Genomic DNA, 4,604 nt, shown 5'->3' on the forward strand with positions numbered 1-4,604 from the left:
GAAAAATAACAAATGAAGTTAGAAAGGGTTGTAAATTGATGATGTGGCTTTGAACTGTGCATTTTGAACACAAAAAACAATGGAGTTTAAATAATTTCAAAAAAATGAAATCCCTTTGTAAAGACGAGTTTCCGTATGAAACTATGATACTTCGAAAGAGATTGTCCGTTTTGTACACGAAGTGCATCCAGTTTTTGCCGCAACCCTCTCAACTTTCTCGCACATGCTATGTGGGTGAAATGATGATACCATGCCAACTTGGAAACTTTTCAGAGTTCATTTCAAATACCCTCCCACCCCTCTCTTGTGTTTTTGTGCGTTGAGGTGTGAGCATGCATGCCATGCTCTTGCCACTTTAGCTCATGCATATGAGAGAAGCAGAATGCCGGCTGTTGTTATGGGGGTCGCTCTTCCTTCTTTTCCTTGTGCTAGATATTTTTTATGCATTAGGGGAAGAAGGAATAGCGGCCATCTTCAACGGTCGAAAAATCAGGTGAGGGAGTGTCCACCATATATGAGAGAAACTTTAATAGCAAAAAGAATTATCATGAAATAAAATTAATAAGTAATTATAAATAAAATAAAATAAAATAAATAAGTATTTTGTTGTAAGTAGAAACAAAACAAAATAAGCTAACTAGCACTTTGAATTTAAGTAGAAACAAAACAAAATAAACAAAAGAAAAAATAAAAGAAAAAATAATCAGTAAATGCAACTAAAATTATCAAAGTATTTTCTGTTAAAAATCACTAAAAGCAAAAAATTATTTTCATAAAGAACTTTTTTTGTTAGAAACTTTGATGGCAAAAAGAATTATCATAAAATAAAATAAATAAGAAATTAGAAAAAAAAGTATTTTGTTGTAAGGAGAAACAAAACAAAATAAGCTAACTAAAAAAATAAACAAAACAAAATAAATCAAAAAACAAAACAAAAATAATGAAAAAAAATAAAAAAATAGATGTTCCTCTCCACGTTGCACCCGCGGCGGAGCTTATAAATAGGCTCGGAAGCCCTTCGCTTGGCGAGGTGGGACTAAACATTCTACCGCACCACGGCTGTGGCAGGCAAGCGGTACCAATGCAAAAAATAAATAAAATAAAAAAAGCAAAAAAAGAAAACAAAAAACTAGGAAAAAATAAAAAAAATTGACACCAACTGGGCCACCACGGCCTGAATACGACTAGAAACCCATCCATGGGTCAGGATTCAGGCCCGCAGTAGGCCCAGAAGGCCCATCAGGCAAAGCATTAGCAAGTAGGCCCCTAAGCCTGCAGTGGAGTGGAGCTCGAGAGGGGTGCGACAGTGGGGCTTATAAACCACTGCGCGCCCCTCTCAACTAGCGAGGTGGGACTAAACTTTGGCCACGACGCAAGCAGCACAGGGGCCTTTGGTACCGGTTCATGGCACCAAGCGGTACCAATGCCCACCCTTTAGTCCCGGTTGGTGCCACCAACCGGGACCAAAGGCCGCCGCTTCCCGCCCTTTGTGCTGCTGAAAAGTGACCTTTGGTCCCGGTTGGTGGCACCAACCGGGACTAAAGAGGGCATTGGTACCGGTTGGTGCCACGAACCGGTACCAATAGCTTTGCTATATAAGCGAGCAGTTCCGAAAATTTCGTCAGTTTCTTCGATTCCTCCGACGACGCCGCCAAGCTGCCCGAGCTCGCCGTCGTCGCCCCTGCCCCCGACCACGCCGCCGTTGACCGGCCCGACCACGCCGTCGTCGCCCTGCCCCCCGACCAAGCCGCACGACCTCGCCGTGCCTCTACCGCGCCCCTACCCGCCTCGTGGACGCTGTCGCCGCCCTTTGCCCCGTCAATCGCCATCGCCCCTGCCCCGACCACGCCGTCGTCGCCCCTGCCCCGACCACGCCGCCGTCGTCGCCCTCTACACCGACGTTGGCGCCGTGCCTCTCCTTGGTCAGGCCGGCGCCGCCCACCCTGTCCTCTCCTTTGTTCGTATAAATGATGATTTGTTTTTTACATTTTTATAAAAATGTATATATGTATGTTCTCTGTGCATATAAAAGTTAGATTTTTAGTACATCTGGGTACATTTTAGGTTAGTTTTATCTATATATGTTCTCTGATTTAGTATATTTTAGGCTAGTTTCATTTTAGAAAAGTTTTATATATTTAGGAAAAGAAGGAAGAGAAGGAAGAAGAAGAAAAAAAATTATATATGCAAAAGTTACATTTTTAGAAAAGTATTATATATAGCTAGGAAGATAACGAAGAAGAAGAAAAAGAATGAGAGGAGAAAAAGGAAAATAAGAAGAGGAAGAAAGGAGAAGAAGAGGAGAGGAAGAAGAGGATAAATAAATAAGAAGAGGAAAAAAGAAGAAAAAGAAGAGGAGAAGAAGAAAGGAATAGAGGAGAAAGAAGAAAAAAATACAAATGTATTTTTTTCTTCTTTCTCCTCTATTCCTTTCTTCTTCTCTTTTTTTCTTCTTTTTTTTCTTGGATTGCTTCTCTTCTATTCCTTTCTTTTTCTCCTCTTTTTATTTCTTATTTTTTCTTCTTATTTTTTATCGGGTATGTCGTTGTCGATATACCCCCTCTCCGATAACATTATTTTCCCATGTATATGTATGTCGCGTCGTTGTCGATATAACCCCCTTCCGGATAACTTCGACATGAGGGGCGGTCGATATATATACCCACTCTCGACCGTGATAACCTTATACCACGGGAGCACCCCCCTCGGCCCTCTCGCTCGACCAAAACTCTCGAGGACACCCAAACCATAGAGAAAAAACGATATTGGTCTCCTACCCCCTCCCGCCGCGCCCTACCCGACAAACTCTCTCGAGGCCACCCAAATTTACCAAGTTAAAAGAGCGTTGTCGTCGAGGCCACCCAAACCCTTGAAGCGTTGTGTCGAGGCCACCCCAAACCCTTGAAGCGTTGTCTAGGCCACCCCAAACCCTAGAGAAGCAGCGTCGAGGCCACTAACATGATTCCTTATTGTGATTAGCTAGCTAGTTCTACGTTTGCCACTAATATATACCCATCTGTACCATGTTTGAATAATAATTGACATGTTGTAAATATTTGCAGAACCTATGGATCACTCTCGAGACAAAGAGGAAGAAGCGATGTTGGGGGAGATAATCGCACAAGGAAGTGATGTCATTGCGTCGTTTCTCAGAGACACCGATGGTCTGGAAGGACCGGGTGAAGAAGAGGGCTATGTTCATGATGATCTGGAAGGACCGGGTGAAGAAGAGGGCGTTCATGACGGCTCCGTTGACCGAACCGAGTCCGGCCAGGTATATATATATTAGTTAAGCCCGTGCTGACTAGTTAATTGATGCATTCATTGTTTTCATATGTACACATATTAATTAACTCTCGCCTTTCTTCTTTTTTCTCTAGCCCTCCGGATCGACCTCGACTTCGGTAAAGAAACAAGGCCCGAAGAAAAAGTTGCGCTCGGATGAAAGGTTTGAGATCACAGCAGTCACACGCGATGGCAAGCCGATTGAACCCATCCAGACAAGGGATGCATTTCGTGCTCAGTGCGGGGTTCTTGTTAGGGACAAGATCCCGATCAGTATCCAGCAATGGTTAAAGCCAAAGAAGGAAGACCCTGAGGTGCCGACGTCTTATGTCTTCGATAAACAGAAAGAAGATCTTTGGACAATGCTTAAGGAATATTTCACCCTACCGCTAGAGGAGGATCCAGAGAAGCCAATTAAAGAGGAATTGATCAAGTCTCATGCTCTTAAGAAGATGGCAGAACTATTCAGGAGGTGGAAGAATGAGCTGAAAACGTTTGTCGACAAAGAAGAGACACCGGAATTCACCGGACGGTTTGAGAAGATCAGAGATCAATGGCCCGCATTTGTGGCCCACAAGACATCAGAAAAGAGTAAGAAGATGTCAGTGACAAACAAGAAAAATGTTGCGAAGAAGAAGCATCACCATCGCACGGGGTCAGGTGGTTACCTCAAAGCCCGACCTTTGTGGGACAAGGCTGAGAATAACCTGATTGCTAAAGGGCTCGAACCAGAGACATTGAGATGGCCAGACCGTTGCCGGACTTGGTTCTTCGGGGTTGGCGGAACCTTGGACCCTGTATTAGGGGAGTGCGTTTGGACGGAAGAGCAACTGCGAATACCCGTCAGGAAGCTTCAGCACTATATCGCCGCATCACAGGAAGGGGCGTTCATTCCAGACAGAGAGAATGACGAGCTCACAATGGCCCTCGGGAATCCTAAGCACCCTGGACGGACACGAGGCACGCCAGGCTCCCTTCCGTGGAAGTCTGGGTTTCCGGACACACGGGGTTACAAAACCCAGGAGGGGAGAAAGAAAGCGGAGCATAGCCAACTGCAGGCGCTGCACGAAAGGGTACAAGGGCTAGAGGAACAAGAAGCAGATCGTAGCAAATGACCTGCCGAAGCTTCCCCTGAAGCTACCCCGCCATCTCAGCGGAGAAGCAGTGTGGCTTCCACCGAGCAGACTTAGCAGCTGGAGCCTGTCTTCACGTGCTACCCCGTGGATGCTATCACAGAGTCTCAACATTGCCACCTTAGGACGCAACGGATGACATTCAAAGTCAAGGCGGCTGTAGGCTCTGTTATACCTAATGAACCT

Source organism: Hordeum vulgare, chromosome 6H (genome assembly GCF_904849725.1).
Source record: "Hordeum vulgare subsp. vulgare chromosome 6H, MorexV3_pseudomolecules_assembly, whole genome shotgun sequence".
Lineage (NCBI taxonomy): Eukaryota > Viridiplantae > Streptophyta > Magnoliopsida > Poales > Poaceae > Hordeum > Hordeum vulgare.